We start from the raw sequence: 27,136 nt of genomic DNA, 5'->3' as shown, positions 1-27,136 counted from the left end.
GATCTCCAGATACTTTTTCTAACCTCATTGTGTGCCATCTGTCTTAGAAAAGGTCTGCTCTGTATTTTTTAATACCTTTCTGATGCTGCTCGGTAGACTACCTTGCAGAGGGGGATGGGGAGATTACATATTTAAATCAGGTCAGAGGCTTTGGTTTTCAAAATCTTTGGGACAATTAGAGCAAGGGGCCCATCTCTAATGGAGGCATGGACTACTGCACAATGCCCACGCCCCAATTAATATTAATGAGATCTTATGCATAGCCAATTTATGACATTTGATTGACTCACCCAACCACCCTTCAACCTGTCTTATAAAGTGAAATATATGGCAAAGAGGACCTTATTTGCATATGCATATGTTCTTAATATTAATTAGGCTAATGGATCTAAGGACTTGCAGATAATTTGGGCACTGGAAAAGAGGGAAAAAAAATCTACCACCCACAAAACAGAAAAGTGTTCTAAGTCCCGTCTCTGCACTTGAACAAAAGAAGTTGAACTGAAAGATAAAAATCACCTAGGCCAGTATTTCCGCCTTTCCTTGTGTTCCACAGGATTCATAGTTTTAAAACATAAAAATATTTACCACTATCATTAGTATTATTTATGTTTGTTCTTTCATTTAAATTGGGAAAGACAGATAGATGAGGGAATAACATAAAAATAAAAACCTATTCAACTTCACGGCTGGCCACAGGGCAGGTCGTGCCCAGCAGGTCCATGCTGTGGCTGCAGGGCAAAGCAGGTCTCAGGGGACACGTGTGGGCTACAGGATCGGGGCGATGGCAGAAGGAAGTGTCCCCAAAAACATCTGCATTAGCAGGGTCACTAATGGAATTTGCCCCCACCGCGCAGAGTGCCTGGGAAGAGCCCCTCTGATGTACTCTAATTATGCCAGGAGAAGAGAATTGCAACTTCGGGTTTGTTGCTGGGACTGGAGGTGAGACATACTCTGATGTTTTCTTTCAGACCATCCTTTAAAGCTGACTGATAGCCGCTGATGCCAAAGATATGAAGAAAAGTATTTCTGAAATCAGCCTGCCCTGCAGATGTTAAGGGACATTAGATGCAAGTCACTAGCAAGCCTTGGGCAGCAGAACAATGCACGGTACTAGTGACTTGCTTTGTGGCCCAGTGACAATTGTCATCAATATTGAAAGCGGCCCTTACTTGAGTGCTTATTCTTTACCCATTATTATGAATGCAAAATCCGTATTCTTTTTTTTTTTAAGATTAATTTTTTAAAGACATATTTTATTGATTTATGCATACAAGAACTGGGGTGTAGGCCAAAATTATAGCAGGGAGTGGGGTGTGTGAGAGAGGATTCACCAGAGACAGAGTGGGGAGCAGAACAGGCGGATCTACTGAAATAACACTGTCGAGGGAGCAGTGGACAAGACAGGAGAGGTCTGCTGTGCCATGTGGGTCAGCTCCCTGGCCGGGGATCAAAATCATGCCACAGTGGCTGGCAAGAGCTTCATAGTGCTGAGACTTTACCTCTGCACCACCAGGGAGGCCCTTCCCCAGTCTATCTTATGCTACCTCTGTAAATTATAGATTTAATTCTAATTCCAGGAATCCCTACTTCAGTGAATTGAACCCTGAAGAGATTATGTCCAAGGTCACACATCTGGGAATGGGGAGGCCAGGATTCACACCCAGGAGCCTGTGACTCTGAAGGGTAATTATTTTCCTTGGTATTTCAAGGGCAGGGCCTATCAAGGGTATTGTAGACTGGAAATATTTCAGCCTAGAGTCAATAAAAATAGCAATAGACACTCCAGGAAGAGGAACACACCGTGCTTCCTATTAAGATAGTCGGTGACTTGCCCAACTCCATGATCCCCAGGCAGCTAGTTACATTTCACAGTAGAAATGATTTCTTGTTGTCACAGGGTTGAAGAAACAAGTAAACTAAGGAAAGGAATCTGGTTAATGTCAGGTCAGTAAAATGCTTTGAAACAAAAAATACTTTTTTGGTTTTAACATTTGAGTGAAAACTCATGCATAGGATAAAGTCTATCAAATAGAAGTGATCCAGAGCCCTCTGGAATGGTCACACATACAGAAAGGAGACTGGGATGAGCCGGTGGGTTCCCTGTGAGGTCTGTACTGAGGGGAAATCCAAAATGGTAACTTTGGGACAAGTTGGGAATGGACACCCCCACAGCCAGTTCTCCCCAGGGATTCTTCTCCCAACTCCCTAACTCCCTGTCCCTTCTCTGAAATCTTGTGGCTCGGACGGGTGGATATTAGAACTTTGCTGGGGATTTTATCTTCTGATAAAATTCCTCATGAGTTTTATTAGCTGCCACAGCCACAGCTCTCATCTAGCTCTCTAGCCAAAGCAGTGTGTGCGCGTCTCATGCGAACATGGAGTTTGTGGGAGGGAGGAAGGCGGAACAGGAAATGGGGAGAAGACACCTTTTGCCCAAAGGTGCCAGGACTGAGTGCGGCATTTACAGGGCCATTAGGGACTAACAGGGTGAGTCCTCGGTCATAACCATTTATTCTGCCCAAACTTGTTTTTTTTTTTTTTTTTTTAATCTTAAATTTTATTTTTATATTCCCCCATACAATTGCAAACGCCCCATTCTGACCCCAATCCTTCCCCTCCCGCCCCCCACCCCCCCAAAAAGTGTCTCTGGTTCATAGTTTTTTGTTGATTTTGATTTTCACTTTCCTATAGTTATTCATTTTCCTGGTCCCTTATTTAAGTTTTCTAGATTCCTGCTATGAGTGAGACCATCCGGTATTTTTCTTTTTCTTTTTGGCTTATTTCGCTGAGCATGATCCCTTCCAGCGCCATCCATGTTGCTGCAAATTGCATGTGTTTATCTTTTTTGAATGCTGAGTAATATTCCATGGTATATATGTACCACATCTTCTTGATCCAGTCATCTACTTTTGGGCATTTGGGTTGTTTCCAAAGCTTAGCTATTGTAAATAGTGCTGCTATAAACATAGGGGTGCAGGTGCTCTTTGGAATTGATGTTTCTGTGTCCTTTGGGTAAATACCTAGGAGTGGAATTGCTGGATCATATGGAAGCTCTATGTTTAGTAGGTCCAGAAATCTCCACACAGCTCTCCATAGTGGTTGGACCAGTTTGCACTCCCACCAACAGTGCACAAGAGTTCCTTTTTCTCCACATCCTCGCCAACATTTGTTGTTGCTAGTTTTTTTAATATGTGCCATTCTCACTGGTGTGAGATGGTATCTCATGGTAGTTTTGATTTGCATTTCCCTGATTGCAAGTGATGTTGAACATTTTTTCATATGTCTGTTGGCCATTTGCATTTCCTCTTCAGAGAAGTTTCTTTTTAGCTCTTCTGCCCATTTTTTGACTGGATTATTTTCTTTGTTGTTGCTGAGTCTCATCAGCTCTTTGCAGATTTTTGTGATCAGTCCTTTATCATTAGTGTTGTGTGCAAAAATGTTCTCCCAGTTGGTGGGGTTTCTCTTTGATTTTGTTATTGTCTCTTTTGCTGTGCAGAAGCTCTTTAATTTGATGTAGTCCCAGCTGTTTATCTTTGTCTTCACTATCACTGCTTTGGGTGATGTGTCTGTAAAGATGTCTTTGATGTGCAAATCCCGTAGTGTTTCGCCTATATTTCCTTCTATGTATTTTATGGTTTCAGGTCTTATGTCTAGTTCTTTAATCCATTTTGAGTTGATTTTTGTGTATGGTGTGAGGTAGTGGTCAAGCTTCATTCTTTTGCATGTAGCGACCCAGTTTTCCCAGCACCATTTATTGAACAAACTTTCTTTGCTCCAATGCATAGTCTTTGCTCCTTTGTCAAAGATTAGTTGACCATAAATCTGGGGGTTTATTTCTGGATTTTCTATTCGATTCCATTGGTCTGTATGTCTGTTCTTGTTCCAATACCATGCAGTTTTGATGATTATGGCTTTGTAGTATAGTTTGAAGTCTGGGAGTTTGATGCCTCCATTCCCTTCTTTTTTTTTCAGTAGAGCTTTGGCTATTCGGGGTTTTTGGTGATTCCATATGAATTTCATCAATAATTGTTCTATTTCTTTGAAGAATGCCATTGAGATTTTGATTGGAATAGCATTGAATCTGTATATCGCTTTTGGTAGGATGGCCATTTTAATAATGTTTATTCTTCCAATCCATGAGCAGGGGATGTCTTTCCATTTCTTTGTGTCTTCTTCTATTTCTTTTAACAGTGTTTTATAGTTTTCTTTATATAGGTCCTTTACCTCTTTTGTTAGATTTATTCCCAAATATTTGATTTTTTTTGTTTCAATAATAAAAGGGGTGGTTTTTTTGATTTCTTCTTCTTCAGATTTATTGTTTGTGTATAGGAAGGCTACTGACTTTTGCGTGTTGATTTTGTATCCTGCCACTTTACTGAACTGACTGATGAGTTGAATTAGTTTTTCTGTGGAGATTTTGGGGTTCTCTATGTATATTATCATATCATCTGCAAATAGTGATAGTTTGACTTCTTCTTTTCCTATTTGGATTCCTTGGATGTCTTTCTCTTGTCTTATTGCTCTGGCTAGGACTTCCAGTATTATATTGAAAAGCAGTGGTGAGAGTGGACATCCTTGTCTTGTTCCAGATCTTAATGGAATTGCTTTCAGCTTTTCACCATTGAGAATGATACTGGCTGTTGGCTTGTCATAGATGGCCTTTATGATGTTGAGGTATGTTCCTTGTATCCCAAGAATTTCAAGGGCTTTTATCATGAATGGGTGTTGCACTTTGTCGAAAGCTTTCTCAGCATCTATTGATATTATCATATGGTTTTTATATTTCTTTTTGTTGATGTGTTGGATAACGTTGATTGATTTTCGGATGTTAAACCATCCTTGTGCCCCTGGAATGAATCCAACTTGGTCGTGGTGAATTATCTTATGGATACATTGTTGGATTCTGATAGCTAAAATTTTATTGAGGATTTTTGCATCAGTGTTCATTAGGAGATTGGCCTATAGTTTTCCTTTTTTGTGTTGTCCTTATTCGGTTTTGGCATTAGTGTAATATTGGCTTCATAGAACGTGTTTGGTATTGTCCCTTCCTTCTCAATTTTTTGGAAGAGTTTGTGAAGGATAGGCACTAATTCGTCTCTGAATGTTTGGTAGAATTCATTTGTAAATCCATCAGGTCCTGGGCTTTTGTTTTTGGGGAGGTTTTTGATTACCATTTCAATTTCGCTGCTTGTAATTGGTCTGTTTAGGTGTTCTATTTCTTCTTTATCTAGCTTTTCTGCCCAAACTTGTTAACCTTCCTTCCTTCCTTCCTTCCTTCCTTCCTTCCTTCCTTCCTTCCTTCCTTCCTTCCTTCCTTCCTTCCTTCCTTCCTTCCTTCCTTCCTTCCTTCCTTCCTTCCTTCCTTCCTTCCTTCCTTTCTTCCTTTCTCTCTCTCTCTCTCTCTCTCTCTCTCTCTCTCTTTCTCTCTCTCTCTCTCTCTCTCTCTCCTTCGCACTCAGTACATACTAACTCTCATCACTTCTCTCAGGTTTCTCCAAACTGCCTACATTTCCATCTAAGCAGTCCTGGAGTCCATTCAAGAGCATTCTCCTTCAAGAAACATCATCTAATCATTGCTAATCACTTTAGTAGCTGCAGGGGATGAACTGGACCAATGTGAATACAGCCCTCACAGTGCTTACTGTCCAGAGAGCCAAGAGATATTTCATAACTGAATCCAATAGAGTGTGATGAGTGTTAATGGTTTATGTAATGCATGTGAGGAGGACATGCTTAGGGCAAATGTGTTTTTGTCCTTTCCTGTCATGCCACTACCACTCTTGCCAGATGTGTAAGGAACTTCACCCACAATCACCAGTTCTGCAACACTAGTGGGGTGTGCTAAAATTTAACTCAAATCTGGCACTGTTGTCCCGGAGAGAGAAAGCAGCAGGTCCTCCAATGCTGGCATCAGTCTCATGAGACTCCCCCACGTCAGATGTCAATGGCAAGGCCAGGTTGTCCCTCATGCTTCTGACTGATTGCATAGAACAACCCCCTTCTCAGTTCACTTAGTTGGCTGGATGGCTCACGGAACTCAGGACAATAGTTTGCTCACTGTTCACCAGTTTATTAGAAAAGGATCAGTTAAAGGACAGTGATGAATATCCAGATGGAAGCTGCTTGGGAAAGGGATGTAGGAAGGGGTGGAGAGCTTCCCTGCCCTCTGGCATGCCAATGGCCGCATCTCTACAAAGTCAGCCATCTGAAAGCTTTCTGAACCTTGTCCTTTTGGGGTTTTTATGGGGACCTCATCAGGTAAGTACGGGTAACCTGTCTATCCTGGAGTGGAGGGTGAAGCCCATGCTTCCAGGTCCTTTCCCTCTCTGCAGAACAGGGGGTAGGCCTGAGGGTGGTGGCTTGGTTTTCTGATGATCAGACCCTGTCCAGAAGCCCTCCAGAGTGTCACCTCATCGAACAAAAGACTGTGGTCTCACCCAGGAAATTACAATTCAGTTAGGAACTCCGTGTCAGGAATTGGGAGGAAAGACCAAATATTAGAATTAAAGATATTCCTAGTTCTTTTATCAAATAGGATTGGCAAGGGTTTTAGGAGCTCTGTGCCAGGTACCAGGGGGCATCTAGCTAGCTAACTAGCTAGATACATTTCTATATTTCTCTCTCATTTCATAGGGCCAGAACAGAGAACTGCTGAGTCCAGATGTCAGGCAAGATCCCTGAGCTGGGATCTGAACGACAGGTCAGAGAATGCCACAGTAAAGAGGTCAGGAAGGAGTAGTGTGGGGGAGGTGGCAAGTGCAGCATAAGTAACTCCTGGAGGAGAGAAGGGGCAGATGTAGGGTCAAGTAACTAAAAGAAGACCATAATGTCTTAACCTTAAAAAATCAGGCAAGAAAATATCAGAGGGATGGTGGGAGCAGCAGACAGAGCCCAGCCATGGGAGGTGTGAGTAGGAGGTGGGATTTAAACCACGAGTCCTTAGAAGCCCACTGGTGGATTTATGTGTGATGAAATGTACATTTTGAAAAGATTCCTAAACTGGAAGGGTAAGAGGCAGAGAGGGGCTGGCTGCTCAGGAGCCAGCAACTGCTCTAGGATTAAAGAAAGGGATAGGAATGAACAAGCTCAGGGGTAAATTTTCCTCCAACGTCTATTGGTTGAACAGCTGTCTCGAATAATTGCTAGGGCACTTGTTGAGTGAGTCCAAGGGGGACTGGTCTTGTGCTTCTGTAGATGGGATCTTCCCCCAACTACAAATCATTGCTACGCTCCAGCAGCAAGCTGCAAGGGCGTTTTCACATCACCCCTCCAGTTCTCCGTTCCTGCCCCCACCTACTGAAAGGAAAATGTTTCAGGAGCACTTTAGGATAAATCACACACTGCTGTTTCTCTTCTTTTACCTTTTCTATCTCTGACTCTCCTGACAGTGAAAAGGCTGAGCTCTGGAATTCTTTGTAGTAGTGAAAGCATGCAGTAGAAATGCCAACCTCTCTGTTGCCGACTGTGCCATCCTCAGGGCTACATATAGAGTGGCTTCTCCCTCAGTGCACGCCACATCCCCCCAGACCCATTTCTCTCCTCCGGATGAGGGGCCAGGGTCTGGAGACAATGATGCTGCTGTTATTGCCAAATTCCCTTTTCCATCTGCCAGTATTTATCTCGGTAATAGAGTGGGGTTTCCATGGAGGAGAGGGCATTGCAAGAGGAAGGCCGACTGAGTAGTCCAAATTGCTCCATTGCAGTCTGAGGACAAGTGTGAAGTTTAATTTCATTTCCAAGCTTGTCATTCAGCTCAACTGCTTTGTCAAGCATTCTCAGACCTGCAGACTGCCATTTGGGCCAACATTTGGGGAGCAGGATGCTTATGGAATCCATTTTGGGTTTGGCAGCCAGAACAAAGAACTGTGCTGGAATGGAGCAAAGAGGTGTAAATGCAGCCCAGAGCAGGGCGCTATCTGGTGTCTCCTAGCTGACCCTTTGGCAGCAGGCAAGAGGTGAGTGTTTTGGGAGCCTATGTAAGGAGACCATCTAAACTCTCCCCACAAACCCAAAGAGGGGGAGCCACATTACAGATGAGGTCCCTCAGGTGGCAGCCTCCCAGAGATGGGCCTCCCAGTCTTTGCATGTTCACCTCCAGAGGTCAGTGATTTCTTTTTCTACACCTTGTGGGAGGTGCCTTTGGTATTTTGCAGATCTATGGAAGTCAGCACAATCTCTCAGCCTCTACTGGTAGGGGTCCCGCTTCCTGGGAGGCAGAGCAAGCTTTCTGACTTGTGGGTCTGGCACCTGCATCCTGAAGAATGTTGGGCACTTGCCGCAGATCTCTGGGTCCCATCTATCCAGCCCCTACACCACACGTACACACACACACACACACACACACACACACACACACACACACACATCAGTGAGTCCTGTTCTGCTTGAAAACATTCTAAAATATTCTCCGTCCTTCATCTGTGGGGTGGGGGGGGGAATGCTTTAGGCGTTAGATACTGCAGTAATTACTATATAATGGAGTAAATACTATACTATAATAATTAACTTGTAAACCTTGAAATAACATTTACTGTAATTTAGACCAAATATGAACTGTGAGTAATGAAGCTCGATCCAATGTGAAATCATTTGCCGAGCACTTTAACCAGATGCCTGGGAAAGAGAAAGCAGCGGTTTCCCGTCGTTAGCGAAATGGGCCCAAGCTAGACCCTCACATACTGGAAGAGCGTGCAGCTGCCATTATTTTGAAATATCTTGTTAGCATTTTTTCCCTTTTTAATAAATTGCTTCCCTCTAGCCTTTTCCTAAACTGTCCTTTCAGACTGTCAAAAGGAACCCAGGGTTTGGTTTTGTTTTGAATTTAGTTTTTATCCAAATGATTGCAAATGCTCTATGCAAAGCTAACATTTAAAGCCTGGGCAAGAGTCTTGAAATTGGGCAGAGGGCAAGAAGGTTCTTGGGCTGCCTACCTCAGCAGTAAATTGTGAATGCTTCTCGATGTGTGAGACGAAGTTGTTCTGACCCCTCTGGTATCAGGGGCTGGGACACCCAGCAAGTGACAGTCTTTTGTTAACTCAACATTGTCTTGCCTGTTCTTCCAGATCTTTTTACATCGCCTCCTTAATATGCATCTGAGTGACACTAGGGGTGTGTGTGTGGAGTGGGGGATGCTGCAGAGGGCAGATTTGTCTCCTCTCCAGCTACTCATCTGATGCATTAAAAGTAAGGAAGGGACTTGCATTAGGTTGACCAGCTGCAATTGCCATTTTTTCTAGCTCAAAGCAACTTAAGATGGGTCATACCATGTGGCCTCATCCTGCGCATTGTAAGTCATCAGTTCCCAGTACTTCCCTCCCAGACACCCCTGAGGCTCCAGATATGGTTCAAAATGTGCTTTTGTTGATCACATATTGCCTGGCTCCCAAACTTCCTTCTCAGAATCATTTTCCTTCGGAAAACACCGTGTGTCCTTAACCTTTCTAGCTTCTTCTCTTTCTGACCTGTAATCCTTGCATGCTTAGGCTGGACCATGTCATGTTTTCTGTCGGCGTTTCCAAATCTGACACTTCATGCTCTCACGTCCCCTTTGGTCTGACTTGAAGTCTGTCCATCTCAAAGACAGTCAGCTTCTACCATTTCTTTAAGGTTTTACTTGAACAAATAATATTTGAATTGGAATAATAATAGCAAGCTTTCATGAAACACTTAGAATGTGTTGTCAGACGCTGACTAGGGCCATCTAAGGGATTCTTTGATCTTCACAAAACCCAGATGGGACATACTATTTTCCACTCTATTGTAGTGATGAGACTCGGCGCATAGGGCAGGTTTACCAGTGTGCCCAAGGTCAGACGGCAGCCTGCCAAAGGATTGTTCTTTGGCGGACTTAGCTTGGACCTGACAACCATATCCTTGCAGAAACTAGTCCACTTCAAGCGCTCTCTCCAGAATTGCAAAGGATTGAGCAGAGAAAAGGGGTGAGATGTCTGCATCAATTGCAGAGAGACCCAGCACCACTCCGAGGCCTCAATTTATCATTAATCCATGTCTTTAAGAATGGACTACCTTACTACTAAAATTGGAATGGATTTTACATCATGGGCATGAGTAGGATGCTTGTCACTGGAGATACTGAAGTAGAGATGGTGGCTGTGGGGTTCACATACAGACAGTCTATTAGGCAGGACAGCTGTGTGGCTAAGAGCATGGGCTCTGGAGTAAACTAGATGTGTCCTAGTGTCCTACTTGTATGGAATCTCAAGTCCACTTCTATGTCAGATTTTCACACTTTTTCCCCAAATCACACCACCTCAAATACATCAACATCTCCCTTTGCCCTCTGCCCCCCAACACTGACTTTTAGTTTTTTTTAAATCACGAATCCTTCTTATGCTTCTGCAGTCTTAATAAAGTATGAACCACTGTGCCCTGGGGACTTGGTTAAAATGCACATTGAGATTCGGTAAGTCTGGGAGGGGACCTGGGAGCCTGCATTTCTAACAGGTTCCCCGAGTGCTGCTGAGATGCTTTGGTACTGGCCCCACTTTGGGTGGCAAGACTGTATATCATTTGCCTTATCTCTACCTCTAAAAAATTATTAACCAAAAAAAAATTCACTATTCTTTTTTTTAGGTAAATAATAATGATTGATTCATTGGATATGTTCTCTAGTCCAAAAGACAGTTTCAATGATAAGAACCATCGTCTTTCAAATGCCCACACCCCAACAGGGCCTACCCATAGCACTCTTTGCCTTCATGCCAACTAATGCATTGCTAATGACTCTCTCCTTTTACTCTCTTGTGGAAATTGCCCTGACTTCTCTCATAGCATTTTCTAGCAGAGATTTTAATTGGGACATGGATAGGTTTCGAGCAAATGGCAGAGTGGAAATTTACATCCGTTAGACCAGCAGTTTCAATGATAGGTGTCTCTACACAGATAAATTATTGTCGGAAATATACATATTCAAATCCATCAAATTATCCTGATTCATTTGATCAGTTTTTGTTTTCAAATACCACGGTGCTGAGGTAGAAGATGCTTTCTCACCTTGTGTGTTTTGAGCGAGTGACCACTGCACCCCAGCTTCTCCAGGGACCTGAAAGTGTTAATGCTCTTCTTTCTGCCTATTGTAAGTTGCTGGCATCACAGATGGGTTTTTGCTCAATGCTGGATCCCAGAGACTTCTGTGTGTGCATCCTGATATTAACACAATGGATTGAAATCATATTTATTGTTTGCTTTTTCAGAGAAGGATCAGAGATGGGGGAGTTGAATGCTTTTAAGCAGTTTTTCAAGAAACAAAAGGCTACATTTTTGAAATGCCAGCTATTACCCGTCCACAGTTCAGACTCTAGAAAGACTCGTTAGCACTAGCAGGGATCCCTCCCTCCCTGGAAGCAGTACAGGAATTACACTCTGAGATGTGACCGTTGAAATAGACTCAAAGTCAATGTGCATAATTACTTACCACAACAGTGGTTAATGTGCCCTGAAATACTCCTAGCTCCCCTCGGCCTGGGGCATGATGGTTGATATTCGGATGTTCTTGATAAATGTCTTGGATGCTTTCCTTACACCATTTCCCAAAGTGCTTCTGGATTATAATGCAAGCGCTTTCCCTCTTCATCTAGATATTGGATGGAATGCAGAAAGGAAAACCTCAGAAAGGTTTCATATTATCGCTGTGATGGGGAGTAATGTCCTAGAATGTTAGAGCTAAAAAGGGGCATTGCAATCATCTCCCTCTACTTCAGCCGATTCATGTTATAAATGAGGAAATGGAGACCCAGAGAGGTAGAGTTATTTGCCTAAGGTCACACAGCTAATTAGTGATAACGTCAAACTGAAAGTATAGTTCTCCTGAATCAAAGTTCTGCGCTGTTTCTATAGCCAAGTGGACTGCTCCTCCTGTTTACCTCTGTGGCAGTGAGAGAGAGGGCTGCTTTCCTCTCTGCAATCCCTGAAGACCCCAGTTGCTTAACATCACCCCAGGCTATACCCAATTGCTTTAGTTTTTTACCCCAGGGAAGAGATTTTCCACTTTGAAGGGTTGATCTTCTACTCCAGGCCCTACCACAAGGAAGAGTGAATTCAAGGAAGCAGCTGTCATTGCCCTTCCTTTTTGGGAGAATTGTCTCTTTTCTGAATCTGTGCCTGGATAGCTACCCTGGGGGCTCTGAGAACTTCCAGGGTGGTGATCTCCACAGCCTGCTTTACTCCTCTGAGTTCGACATCATATTGCTTGATTATTTTTTGTTCCTTCTATCACAAGACTTCTCCCTTCTCTCTCATTCCCTCTGGGCCTTGCTTTCTGGATGGGCATGTTGTCTCCCACCTGGTCATGCACTTGCGCGTGAGCAGCACTTCTGGCCATAACCTCAGGAGCGAGCCCTCTGCCCATGGCCAGAGGGGGCCGGGTGAGGACTGAGCGGGTATGGATGTTCATGAATGTGCTGCCACTTCCGTTGCTGTGCAGGCCCACCCTGCCCTCTCACAGCTGCAGGCTTTCCTCTTGAGCAACACTGGCCTCCGTGGGGCTGCTGGCACCATGAGCCTCCTAGTAAGAAGATGTGGTCCCTGCCGTTAAGTGACAGAGAACACTGAAACAGAGTTTGAAGAGAAGGAAAGTAGTTTAATTTGTTGACAAACTGAGGAGGGGAGCAGACTCGTATCTGAAAGACCACCGTCCTGCTATCTGGAAGAGGGCAGGGGTGTTTATACAAAGGAGTATTTTTTCCTTTTTACTTCTTTTTGAAGGGGAGATGGTCAAGAGTTGGCCTGTTCTTTTGATGAAGGCATATGGAGCTTTCCAGCACCAGTTTGCATTGTTAACCAGTTTACTTTGTTAACACCTGCTGTTTAAGACAAACTTGTTAAATGCAGGAGATAGGAGTGCTTATGTGAGGAGGGTGGGGGATGGTGGGGGGGGGAGTAGGAAGAAAGACCTGTCCCAGTCCTTTTGTCACTGCATCATAAGAAGTTCAAGACGAGCAGGGCAACGTAGGGTCTTTCAGACTTGCAGGGGAAGTGGTGGTCAGATGACACCCTGAATGACAGTGAGGATCTTGTAGGTTGAGGAGGGGCTGGAGTTAGTAAAAATGGAAGAGGAATTACAGGGATGATACAGCATGGACAGAGCCAAGAGTTGGAAGGGCACATGATGCTTAGTCGGGGAGAGAATGATGCCCCATAGTTCTTACTTCAACGTGATTCTTGCCACGTACATCTGGCAAAGCAGCCTTTATGTGGAGCAGGCCTAAAGGCAAGTCCACACCTGCTGATCTTGGAGACACATCCCTTCACACCTTATCATGCCCCAGGCCTGATCCCCCATTCCAGCTCAGGCTGTTCTTGGTCTCCACTCAGACCTGCTTCCATCTTGTCCTCCTGGCCTGGCCCCTGCCTTGCACTACTGCATGCACCTGTCCTTCCTCTGCCTCTTTAGTGTGGCCCCTTCCTTTCAGCACCCAAGCCCCTCCCTCCTCTGTGAAATCTCAGACTCTCATATCAACTCATTTCTGCAAAAATGCCCCACGTCGGGCCTCCCTGGTGGCGCAAGGGGTTAAGCACAGGGGTGAAGCAATCTGCAGCCTCTGCAGCACGAGTTTGATCCCTGGCTGGCCAGGGAGTGACCCCACATGGTGCAGCAGACCTCTCCTGTCACCCCCACTGCTCCCCTCAGCAGTATGTTTCAGTCAGTCTGCCTGTTCTGTTCCCCACTGTGTCTCTGGCAAGTCCTCTCAATCCCCTACACCTATGGCCCCAGCTCTTGTATTCATAAATAAATAAATCTTAAAAAATATGCCCCATGTCATAATTTTCTTCAGATCAAATAAAATCTGACCCTAAGCCCAGCCTGTCCAGAATGATGGTGTATTCAGTCTCAGCGATTGTGAGGCCTTCCTGCTCCTTCCTGGGGTCACAAGCATTCCTGTGGCTGGAATATGGAGGGAGAGCATCTGGTTTCAATCCCTCATGCTTATTTCAGACCCCCTTTCTCTCCGAGCCATGTCCTCCCTGAAGGTGTGTCTCTGTCATGCTCAGGCTTTGCTGAGTGTGCAGATTATTGAGCTAGGCTGGAGGCCGTGTTACCTCAGTGACAGCTTCCTGAGAAGACCACGCTGCTGCTCCCGTGTGAGGTCCTGTTGTAGCAGGGAGTGAGGCCTGGGGCTCTCTGTCATGCCAGATCCTGCTAGTATCGTCCTTGGGGCCAGTCCAGTCTTGGAGACTTCTCTCGGCTCTCCAGCTCCTGCAAAATTCCTCGCCTCTCTGTGCCCGCAGGGCTGCTCCAGTGCACTTAGGCTTTTCTGGAAGAGAGGAAGAGGGGGATCTTCAGAATCTAGCTTTGAACCTGCTACACAGCTCTTCCAGGGCCAAGGGAACACCGAGGACTTGGCTTCCTTCTTAGGAGAGGGAAGATTCAATAGGAGGGAGGAGCAAATACATAATGACACACAAACTCAAATGAATGTGTCAATAAATTATCTGAATTACCATCTCATCCATCCCTTGAATTCTAGATTTAGATGAGTTTCCTGCCTAGACAAACTTTCCCTGCCCTGCTTTCATTGTCTATAAAGTGGTGATAATATTAATAATTACTTCCTAAGATTGTTATAAGAATTAAATTACTTAGTACCTTCAAGTTACATAGAACAGTACCTGGATCATAGCTAAACACTTAAAAACTGTGAGCTGCTTCATTAGTTATTATCCATTTGGCCATTAACATGCCAGAAAGGACTGTTTAATGATTTTATTCTGAGTATGGCAGGAAGCATGTACCCAGGATTAAAACCCTTTGCCCATTGCAGTGCTCAATACATTCTTGGTGATTCTGACTTGACAGAAGGAGCAAGGTTTGTCCCATGGATCCCAGAGGAGAGTCTGCGCCCTGAATAACTATTCCAACTATTGCTCACCATATGTCCACAGCCCCAAAAAATAATTTTGGAGGGCAGGAAATGAGCACACATGTGCGCGTCTGCAGAGAGTCGCCTGCTGAAATCGACACGTAAGACATATTTACCACAGAGGCAAATGCCTTCATGTGTTTGTAAGTGGCTATTTCCGAACACCCAAAAGGAGGGAAGAGAGAAGCCAAATTCAAATGGTATCATGTGTTTGTTATTTTGGAGCAAGGTTATGTGGAAGGAGAGCTTCCCTTATGCCTGGAACACTTTAAGAGGGAGAAATGAAGTATTTAAAGGTATTTTAATGATCATGAAAGGCACTGGCTTAATAGGGCAGGAAACTATGGTTCTCTTTTTAGTCCCAGAAGGAAAATAACAAGGCTGTAGCTTAGCCTTCCCTGAAGAGTCATAAACTGGACTGCAAAGAGGCAGCCCCTTGAGATACCCTCTCTGGGTCTCTGTGGCCCTTTAACTGTGGGTCTGTCTGCTTGGGTTTCCAGCGTGCTTATTAATTAATGATCATAGCACTGCTTAGGTAGCAACAACCTGCACGGATTCTGGGAGAAGCTGGGGCAAGGTGAGGAGCTTTCCTGAATGTGTCAGCCTATTTTGTCCCCAGTTTTCTGGTGGATTTCTAGCCCTCTGTGACTGGGTCTCCCTTTCCAGTCTGTCTTCTGTTCTTTCCTTGGGCAAGCACAGAAGTCCCCCATACTAGTTTCTAGTTCTACCATCACTATCACATGATTCTTATCATTAAAAATAGTGATGTTCTATAAAGTCACTGTGAACGCTGATGAGTGAATACTGAACCACTGTTCCTAAGGGAAAATCAGGGTCAGGTTCTTGTGAGTCTCTGGTCAAAATATTTTTGCCCAGGGACCAATACATGATCTGTTAAATGTGTTTTTGTTTAAAGACGCTTTAAAGCACTAACTAAGCACTCTGACTAAGCACTGGGGCTATCCAGAGATCAGGGGCTTAGTGGAAGAGACACCTTGGGATGGGCAGGTCCTGAGGCTCTCTCCCTCCTACTTTCCTCTTCTCTGTTCTGCTTTATGGTCCTGTGGATGTGAACTGAAAGCCCAGAACTTTTCCTGCTTGAAACTATGGGTGTTAAAATTTTACTTCCACTGAGTACATTTCCTCACACACCACACCTATCATTGCCCCCATATTGCTCATCTGATCCTCGCGTCTGGTGTTTGCTTTTGCTTGAGGTGTCTGCTGCCACTTGAGGTAACTGAGGTAACTGCTGCTGCTCTGACCTCTAACCTGAAGCCTGTTATGATAAACCCCGTCCATCATATTGCCCTAAGGCCTTCCTATTTACATCTTCCACTCTGCGATGGAATTATTTTTAAAAGTGTCAAGTGTGTATTTTTATCTCCTAAGTTATTTTCATTTCCAGAATCACCCGAGTCTCTTCTTTAAGCAGAAACTAGTGTTGGAAGTGTGGTAGGGCCCTCAAGCCAGCGCCTCAGGCTGCAGACTACCAATGAGGTCATCAGTGGGCCATGAGCCGAGCCTGCCTAACCCCAGCCTTCCTCCAGTGGCCTGAGTGGAATGGAAGGTGTTATGAGAGAGAGGAAGAACCCCAAAAGTAAAATTTTAAAGGAGATGTTGTAATTGTCAAAAACTAGAACATACTTGCAGAAGATGGGGCACCTCAAAGAAACTAGGACTTGAATTACAATCAGGACAGCATTTAGCAGATGAACAGAAAGCTGTAAATATGATTGTGTTATATCAGCCTTCACTTTTCATGGCAGCGTTTATCTCCAGATTCCAGTCACTTGTAGCTTTTCCAGGAGAAATTTGCGCGCTCCCAAGTCAGTTCTTCCACTCTGATTTCTTGAGTTTAATTTCACTTGTTTTAATTGACTTATTTCCAGCTAGCTTTCTTCTGTTTCCATTTACTCCAGCCTCCTCATCTTACTTTACAGTACCTTCCCCCTTCATTCCACTATGTCCCCCTCCTCTCTACTACATCCTTTCTCTCTTTCTCTGTGCACACAGAGGCCTATAGATGTGTTGGTTTATAACCCCAAGTTGATTATCCTCCCAATGTGTGAGAAATCAGCTGTCCACAAAGAACCGGGGTAGTACATTCTTTGAAGGCACACCTCTTTCTGAGAGGAAATACTGACGGGGAATGTAGCACTGTAACTCAGGAAAACACTCCATGTAAGAACGACACCTGCTTCACAGGGCAGTGTGAAAAATGTCCTCATAAATATCCCCAGAGAGGGAACTTAGAGGATAGACTTATTGGACAGAGAGAGAAAATGGAAGCACGGGGACATCCAGGGACTTCTCAGACCCGCTCAGCACAACAGCATCACACTAGGGGCCAGGAGGCCAATCTCGGAACCAGGGCCTGACCAAACACAGCTCAGTCTGCATGTGTCACTGGGCCATTGACCAGCTCCCTCCTGAATGAAGCTGCCTTTGACTTTCCCAAACCCAGGCTTCTAACTCTGCTCAGACACCTTCACACACTCCCTCTTGAGATGGTTCAAAGGCCCCCATGACCAAGAATGGCCCTTTTCCCAATGTTGGGGCCCCCACATAGATGCAGAAGTCAATTATGACTCAGACACTGAGCCTCAGCAAGTGCAGTGCCTTCTGGAAAGTCAGACTGTCAAAGGCCTAATGCAATTGGATTAGAGAATGTGCATCTTTTTAAGGTATATTACTGTAAATACAGTTTCATGCTGCAGGAAACCCTTTTTCTGACAAAAGTGCTTCCCTCATCCTATTTCCCTGCCAGCCTCTGTTTTCTTAATTTTACACTGAAGGATCAGTGTGTCTGGGATACATCCATCTCCCTTCTCCTTCCTCTGGCTCATATTCTCAAAGGCAATGAGTGTCCCCTCCTTCCCACAGGGGCGGTAGAGAGGGGAGGAAATACACAAACTTATTTATCTCCACCTGTCAGTTGTTTTGGGGATGTCAGCATTGGGAGTTGCCTGCTCTTCCTCGGTCATCATGGACTCTGAGCAGGAGCTCCGCCCTTCATTACAAGTGCACGCAGCACCCCTTGAGAAAGCCCACTGTGCTCCTTGGCTGCTCTCCAGTGTGACCCATAATGGGGCTGGAGCCTCTGCTTCCAGGCACCCTCCTATCAGAACTAAGCAGAAAGGCAGCTGAAAGCAAATCTTTCTCTTCTGGAAGGGTATATGGTGGTATTGGTGCCATACTGGAGAGGTTCATTGGGGGTATAAATGAGGAGCAAGCATTGCAAGTGACAGTTATAGCAAATCAGAGTACAGTGGATGGTCCCCACCTGTATTCACATTATGTGTCATAATAAACGTCTCTAGGAAATACAGCGTGTGCAGAGTCAGACAGAGTAGCCTGAGCTGCAGCTCTGCAAAGGAGCAGGAGGAATCACTCTTGTAAGAGCAGAGTGACTGGAGGATGAGCTCACACCTCCCACTGCCCAACCCCACCCCCAGATCCCCCTCTGTCCTCTAGGAAGCATGGCACATAACTTGACACTGGGTCCATTATTTCTAGCGTCAGAGATAAGGAAGATCAAGTTGCAAGCTGATTGTGACTTCAGAATAGAGCTGGAAGGGGAAGGCATTGCTGAGCTCCGATATGGTTTTTAGCATCTGTAGGATAAGAAGCTCAAGGTCATGGGACTAGAGTTTAGTTGGCCATCAGGAAAGCTGACCATATGTCATTTTAGTTTTGATAAAGCCAAACACAGGGGTTCCATTCCATGATATGTGTCAGGTTCTCAGAAAATGATGAGCAAAACCTGATTTATGGATCTTGGTCTACTCAGAAGAAAACTCTGGCTTCCTGCAAGTAGAATGTGCACTCTATATCAACATATACCTGCTCCTCACTCCCAAAGAGTTTATCCTCTGATTCCACTAATACATAAGCAGGAAGCAATTAGACCCAAACTTTCCTATTGTCTTTCTGGGACTGCTTAGCTCAGAAGAATGATTTGGGGATTGGGGAAATCTGTCAAATATCACAGACAAAAACTGTGATCTTGCATAGTTCTTTCAAGTTGCCTTGTGAATCTAAAGAAATTATCTCCAGGGTTCTAAGTGGGGCTCAGTTGTGGGTCCCCGGGACAGATTGCAAAGGGAGGATTGTTTGCACTGATGCAAGAAAGTACATCCTTAGCAATGACATGAGCCTTGCTTCTTCAGGAATTAAAAAGACGTGACTACAAGCTGGGCGATTATCGCTCATATCAACAGACTGAGAGATGCGAAGTAACTAGTCCAGAGTTCCAGGGTTAGCTCAGTTCAGCACCTCCTCTGAAAGTTAACATCATGCCTGAGGCATTCCCACTGGCCGGGGGGAATTGATACCTCCTCTACGCAAGACATGGGCCGTAGAAGAGAGAACCTCCCAGTAGCTTCCCAGGAATTTCTGCTACTGATCTTGAGCACACAGGACTCCAGCCCGTTGTTTCCATTTCAGCTTGAGTACAATGACTGGAGAGCAGGAGGCTGGACTATGCTGAAAGGGTTAGGCTGGTAGTAGGGGTGGTGGACATTACAGTTAAGGGCCAGATCGAGCAGTTCTATCTCTGTTGGAACTGCTCAACACTGCAGTTATGGGGCAAAAATGGTTTGCTGAATTTGGCCCATGGGCAGTAGTTGTCTGATACCTGTAAGGCTGAGATAATTCTCTGATTCTTTTCAAAAACAATATTCTTTCCACCATTGGATAGGAGTTCTGGGGTTTTCAGGTGAATTAAAGGAATAGGAAAGACAAGGTGAGACAGTTTCAGTACTAAGGAATAGCACTATTGCTTTGTACAAAATTACCTCCTCTAACTCTGATGACTGGAACTATACCTACACAAGTAGACACTTCCATCAACCCCTTTAAAAACTGGTGAGTGCAAACACAAATGCACACACAGATATACAGAGATTTGTGCAGCACCTGCTGTGCATTCTTTTTTCTTTAATTTAAATTTTATTTTTATATTCCCCATACAATTGCAACCCCCTTACAGCTGGGTAAACATGAGCACATACACATTAAAAACTTGAAGGAATCCAGCTACTTGTTTTCCAAGATGGTTAGTTCATCCATCTTTTTAAAATAATAACATGCCTAGAAATTTCTCAGGTACTCAAACTCTGTCACCTATGTCTTGCTGTAAGAAACTTCAGTGGTGACACCAGCAGTATAAAACAAGTAAGGATCTTTAGCATGCTCGCTCTGTTCCCTTCCGTCCCTCCCTTTCTTGCCAGCAGGCTGCCTTGAGTAATGGCCAAGAAGCAGCTGCTATTCCACTTCACCCTCTGTGCACAGGGCTGAGGTCCTGGCATGGAGAACCTTCCTTCTGTGGATGCGGAGGAAATTGATTTTCAGACTCCACCATGGACTATCTGCATTGTGTCCCATTTCCAGGGGAAGACCTGGTGCAAGCTGCAGAGTTCAAGATGAGCTTTCTGTTTCCAAACACATTTCACAGTTTACTTAGGGCAAGGAGCACAGGTTGCACTGAGAGTGTCTGTAGTTTCTCTTCTGGGCTCTGCAGATGAGGAGGCAGGGTTTAGGGGTTTGTGATTCCAGCATTCATTCAAGAGTTTGTCCCCTACTCCCAGGAATGCAGAATGTCAAAGTCTGGAAGATGTGGTTGGGTATGGTGATGTCCATGCAGGGTGGAGTTCCCTGGACTTAAAAGTGGGTGGTGGTGTGGGGATATAGTAGTTTCCTAGCAGAACTTTCCATGTTGTCCTTTTGTTGGGTGAGAAGAGCCATATGGAACCAGGCAGACACATCAGCAGAGACACATTGATTCCCAAATGACTCTTGGGGATGCAGGCAGAGGAGCAGAATGACCTTGCTGAGGGAGTCAGTGGCAAAGTTTTGTGAGCATAGAGGTATGGTTCATCCCCTTGTCCATTCTGGGTGAGGGCTGGGAAAAACTGAGAGCAACTCTCTGCCCGTGATTCTCATCCTTATAATACGCAATCTCCCCTGTCCATGTATACCTCAAAATAAAAATATTCTTAAAGTAGCTGGTTTTGAAAACTCTCAAATGTAGTTACGTGACCAGGCATCTAATATATTGGCCTTAAGCTAGTTACTAAACTGGGCTAAGCTTTAGGAAGTCTCTGAATTCCCTGACTAGTCTGGCAAATGAGAAGGAATATTTTCTATGTGCACATATGAATTTGTGTGAGGAGGTATGGGTAGGTGTAGTTTCATAGCTTTGATAAAACTCCCTGAGAGATCTGTGATGTCCACAATATTAAGAACTATTTACTGTGGGCCTCCCTGGTGGCCTAGGCGTTAAGTCTCAATGTTATCACTCCTGCTGCCTGAGTTCCATCCCCAACCAGGGAGCTGACCCACATATGGCACAGCAGACCTCTCCTGTCTCACCCACTGCTCCCCTCAGCAGTGTACTTCAGTCAATCCGCTGGTTTTTGTCTCTGGTGAATCCTCTCACCCCCCACATCTCTGGTCTGCACCCCCTCCTAGTTCTATGCATAAATGAATAAAATTAAAAAAAATACAAAAACTGCTTTCTGAAGCTGAGGAGATCTCACCCTCGTGGGCCATGGTGGGTTTAGAAGATGTTGCTCCTAGAGGTGTTTTGGACTTGGTGCTCCTCACTGTGTGGTGCAGAGCAAAGGCAGGAACAGGTACCCGAGTCACCACTAGGTGTGACACTTTGTAGCAAAGGAAGGACTGAGCTGTCTTTTCATGTCTTTGATCTGTGATGGCTAGGCCAAAATGAAAGGCATGTTCTGGTTGTTTATGAATGGCTTACCATTTTGCAATACATGGAAGCAATAGTCACTGCTCAAACTCTAGCATCTTGCATGTGTTGACTCACATTAAAGCCTCACTGGAGAAGTAAATTGTGTGTTAATTCCATATTTTTGCCGAAGGCAAGGGCAGTAGGTAACTTCCTCAAGTTCACTGCACTAGGAAAAAAGTCCCCTCTCCCATGGTTGGAAGTGCTGTTGGCACGAAAATGGCTTTTTACACAGGTCCTGGGCAGCCACTCCCCAGAAAGCCAGCCTCCGCCTCTGGCTCTGGAGTGCCAGGCTGGGCACACATTCCCACATGCCCAGCAGCCCATTCTCACCATGAATGTGCCTTTTAAGAGCACACAGCGACTCTTTCTCTGACCTTCCTGCCCATGGCTGCATCCCCGGTGGCTTGGCCCACCAGGTCTCTGGCCCAAATAATCTATCAGGAACACACTTGCCACTGCCTGCCAGCATCCCTGCCTGGACCTGCTGACTCCTGGTTTGGCCTGCCATGCAAAAGCTGGAACTTGGCTCACCCTGCACACTGCTTCTGCTTGGGCCTAGCCAGAGGGAGGGTGGTTATTTTTTCCCTTCACACAACTGCAGCATAAGGGGACATCTTTCCAATACTGTCTTCATTTGTGTTAGGTTTGCTTACTCCTCTTTTGTAACCCATAAGGAGATGTCGTAAGTGGAAGTTCGGGAGAAGACACTGCAGCCGTAAGCCTGAGGGCCATCATGTGCCTATGGGTATGGAGACCTCCTCCCCTCACTTGCCAGCTGTGTGATGTTGATGAGTTGCTTTACCTCTGTGAGCCTCAATTTCCATCTCTTTAAAAGGAAAAGTAAGAAGAAAAACAGTTACTTGATAGGTTGTTGGGGAGATTAAATGTGATCATGCAGATCAAAAACGATTGGCATGTCCATGCTTACTACAGTTCCTGGGCTATTTTCTGCACTTAGTGTAAGCTGGCTGTTTATTATTGAGGTGCAGAAAATAAGAGATCACTGTAGGCTGGAGAGTTAAGGGTGGAGAATGATAGGTCTTTATATTCATAAGGGTGGAGGAAAAGATTCCAGTACAGGGAAGTCAGAGGCAAAGCCATGGAGGGAGTGTGGACGGGATGCAGACGCTGCAGTGACCAGTTCATCCCGGCAGAGGGACGGATGTGATGGCAAGAATTGATTGGAAATTTTTTTTATTGCTGATGCAGTTTGGGTATTTATTAGGTAGATCATTGTGAATCATTCAAAATATTTTGAACAGAAAAAAAAATGTGGTAAAGTCTTGTTAAATGTTCTTTGAGAAAAGGTTAGCTCAGTAGGAGGACAGAGAGAAGATATGTGGTAGAGACTGACATCAATTCCCCAAAACCAGTTTGCTTTTCTTGTTGCACATACAATTCATATTTCCTGTGTCTTTTGTGACAGGGCGAGACGATGTGACTGAGTTCTGGGTCAGTTAACTGTCCATGGAAGAGATGTGTGCTGCTTTCAGGCTTGGTCCACAAAGTGAGATCCAACCCATTTCCTTCCCTGCCTGCAAGTCAGAGGCAGAAGATCTGACAGAGAACTTCAAAATTCAGGGGAGGGACAGCGTCTTGTGTGGTCAAGAGCCTGGGTCACAGAATGACTGAATGGATCAGATCCTCCTCCCCCTCCTTTAATGTGGGTAAGAAATAAACATGGGCTGTGTAAAGTTATGGATAATGTAGGATTATTTGTTATAGTAGTTATCTTACCCTGACTGATACAAATTGGAATAAAGAGAACAGGAGAATCAGGAGGTTGCTCAATGATTCAGCTGTGAAAAGGAAAACTCTAAATAATTTGATAAAGGTTGAAGTGAAAATAAGTGAAAGCTATTCCCTTGGGCAGATTCATCTGACTTAATGACTAATTAGATGGTGTGTGTGTTTGTGTGTGCAGAAATGATTTAAAAATGCTTGTGATTTTCTAATCTAGTGACTACGAGATAATAGAACCATTGGCATAAATTAAGATTTTAGAAGGTGACAACGGTTTGGGAAAAATTGCGTTGAAATGTATTCTATCTGGGTTGACTTTTATGGTGCAAAAGAAAGTATCTAGACCAGAATTTCAAAACTTGATACTGTTAAATTTGGGCCTATTAATTCTAATGCTGTTGGGGACTGCCTTGGGCCTTGGTGGGTGTTTAGTAGTAGCTTTGTAGAGGTCACCTAGTGACCTCTGCACACTAGGTGCTCTTTTCCATCCTGTTAGTTGTGATAAGCCATGATGTCATCATGTCTCTAGACATTGCCCAGCATCCAGGGTGGGCCCAATCCACCCTCTTTGAGAACCACTACTCTAGAAAGATTGGAGAAGAAGATGTGTCTGAATGGTCTGGGTTCTATAAAGAACCATATCTAAGGCAGGGCACTTTGGGGTCTACAAGGACCAGAACTTTCTACCAACAGCCAGACTGTGCAGCTTAGTACAGACCCCACTGGAGCTGACTCTAGAATCTCAGGCCACATTTAAGAAACCCTCCTCTGCTCAGTACTCTGGTGTCAGAGAGGACAGAGGGGGAGGAGACCTGGGGGGCATGTCTGGTCAGAGGGACTGGGGAGAGCCATGACAGGTTGGAACATGGCTTCACAACCTGCATTGCAAGGAAGGTGCAGCATGGCCTCTCTCAAACCCCAGAGTGGCCCAGGGTCTCTGAGGCATGAGTGCTTCAACTGAGCCTGTAACAAAGCTTTCCAAATGGCAGGGGCAAATCTCCCGGATAGCAGCAGGCAGCTTGATTTGGGAGGATTCCCTTTTCATTTCCTATGTTTTATGATATTTTTTTCTTCTGCTTTTCAAAGAGTACTTTTACAAGCTAGTATTCTATATTACTCTGCCTGTACTCCGAGAAAAGATAAATATTTTCAATGTGTTTTCTGAGGCATATGCTCCCATTGAGAAAATGTATCCCTTATGGACATAGTTACTCTGACCTCATTAGCTGGGTAGATCAGAGGGATTTTGACAAACAGGCCCAGATATGCCCAGGCAGCCTCAGACAGCTTCCAGGAGAGTTGGGGGGTTGGCACCACTGAGGGTGCACCTTTGGGTTCCCCAGAGGGCTGCAGCAGGAGCCTAGAGAACAGGTTCAGTAATGAAAGAGGCCTGGCCCAGCCACCTTGCTCCTGGTTCCCAGCCACAGAGTCCCACTTAGCTGAGCACTAAGGGGAGACTAGAGATGGTTCAGAATTCTACAGAGGCTTAGGGACCCCTAGGGAAGCTCACACAGGATGCAAAACCTCCAACATGTAACTATGCTGCTTTCTCCCTGACAGGGATTCAGTGGATGGAAGGTAACCGACTCATCATTTGACTGAGACTGTCCCGAACTTTGACACTGAAAACCCCACATCCCAGGAAACATTTCCTTCCCTGGGTGATGGGAATAGTTGGTCTCCCTAACTGAATGAATGGTCAGGCTGCTTGTGCCTTACGAGAAGAGGGCAAACTTACTGCTTCCTATCTCCTTTGCCCAGAAGTTAGGCATCTGTCCTGCTAAGTCTTTGGGCCACCCTGCATTATATTTTGGATCTAAAATACCAGTTTCAGACTGTTAGTTGGGTGACACCAAATATGTCACATAATCTTTCTGCACCAAAGTTTTCTTGTTTGTGATTTCTATTGTCCATAGTTGTTGGATGGACTGAATTGGATTGGTGTATTTAAAGTACTTGGCATATAAAGTCAGTCACAGGGTAGATAATAAGGGATGGTTATTATTACTATAATTAATATTTGGTTCCCAGGATCCCTTATTAATAGGCAGTAACTGCCAAGAAAGGTGCTCTGGTAAGCCAGCATTGGTGAACAAGCCAGGTCAGTTTGAATCATCATCCTATTTGAATCTCCAGCAGTTTTTGCACAGTTGATAAGATGTTACTCTCTCTGGTTTCTTCCTTTTCTGGTTTCCTTTAATAGATCCTCCTCAAATTCCAAAACTTGACATGTTTTTAATCCTCAGAACTTTTTAACCCTCAGAACTTCTTGTTTCTGTCCATTCTCATTCTTCAGATGATCCTAGTCCTCCTCCTGTCTTTGAATACAACACAGACACTGAAACTTCTGAATTTACATATTAATCCCCATACTTCCTCCTGCCATTCTGCCTTATTTCTTGGTTTGGGTGGGTTATTTTATTTTACTCTTGTCCTCAGTTTATTCTCACCAACAGAGTCCCCCTTGGCAACATTTAAATTGTGAGACTTGGGTTTCTCTCCCCTCTTGAGAGTGTGAAATGATTTTGTGTTATTTAGTCCTTGTCCACTGTTCTATCACCTAACCCTATATCTGGTCCTCAAAGGCATTCTCTCTCTCAAGCCTCCTTGTTAGAAAACTATCATGAATTGTTATGTTCAAGGCTCCAGGCTCCTTGGAGGCAACTTTGCAGTTTTCCCTTTAAACACAAAAGACTGAGGCAAGAAGAAACCAGTGTCTTCCTATTTAGAAGCCAGGACAGCAACCATTGTTTACTCCAGTTCTGTCCAGGGACAATATTTATCTTAATTTATTTATGTCTCCTTTGATTTATCTTCTAAAATCTAGTATGTGATTATAAAGTCATACATCTGACTTTTAAACCAATATAGAAAGATTTAGTCTAAATTGTGTGACGTTGCTCAAAATTGTATCATCATCATCATCATCATCATCATCATCATCATCATTTTGCAGGTCTTTTGCAAGTACCTTTCTGAGCTCTTATTTATGAAATTAAGTTGGTAATATTAATGATATGTAAATATTTTAATTTACCCTTGTGACCTGTTCTTTTTAATGACATTAGAAATAGCAAATATTATTTCTTTGCAGGTGAATATAATGTTTAGACATAACTAATGGATGACACATGAGTATTAGTTTAACTTGCTGTGTGACCTTGAATAAGTTGCTTAACCTCCCTGAGCCATTTTTTTGCTGATTTGTAAAATAAAGTGGTCAAGGTCTTTCGAACTCTTATATTCTATGTCTGGAGAACTATTTGGTTATCTGACACTCAGATAATACTGATCCCATTTGGGTATTACTTCAGTGGCTATGAAGTCTATTTGTTGTGTGAATAGATGTATATGTGTGAACAGAGATTGGGTATTCTGACTTGGACAACAACTTACTATGACTTTAAGATACCATCTTGTCTAGTCCCTGCCTTCAGACCGAAACATATCCAAAATCATCTACTTTGAATACACATCTTTGAACTCACCTTTGGTCTCTTTGGAGATGGGTATAAAATATGAAATGCAGTATAAAATATGCAGTATAAAATATGAAACTTAAAAATAAAATTTGCTTCCAAAATATACCCCTTTAAGAAGAGGGCAACACAAAACATTGATAGACATCTGACAAAAACCTTTCCTTGCAAAAGAAAAGTTTGTCATTTCCCGGCCACCAGCGAGAGTCCCACAAAAAAAAAAAAAAAAAAAAAAAAAAAAAGAAAAGTTTGTCTACTATCTATCACACAGGTAG

At 44.2% G+C, this 27,136-nt stretch overlaps 1 long non-coding RNA gene across 2 annotated transcripts; it reads left to right on the top strand.

Moving 5' to 3' along the window:
• Positions 1–23,336, top strand: LOC119259828 (uncharacterized). 2 transcript variants are annotated; one of them, XR_008554246.1, is made up of 5 exons: positions 1–52; positions 972–1,110; positions 1,581–1,686; positions 22,314–22,384; positions 23,066–23,336. It is a non-coding gene; the product is annotated as an uncharacterized LOC119259828 (long non-coding RNA). The 2 variants fall into 2 exon arrangements; XR_005128578.2 differs by having other exon boundaries at positions 22,314–22,479.
• Positions 23,337–27,136: the final 3,800 nt, after the last annotated feature.

This window comes from Talpa occidentalis, unplaced genomic scaffold, assembly GCF_014898055.3.
Source record: "Talpa occidentalis isolate TD23 unplaced genomic scaffold, MPIMG_talOcc4v2.1 talOcc4.5, whole genome shotgun sequence".
Lineage (NCBI taxonomy): Eukaryota > Metazoa > Chordata > Mammalia > Eulipotyphla > Talpidae > Talpa > Talpa occidentalis.
The sequence above is the reverse complement of the archived record's forward strand: the minus strand, read 5'-3'. Positions and strand labels throughout refer to the sequence as shown.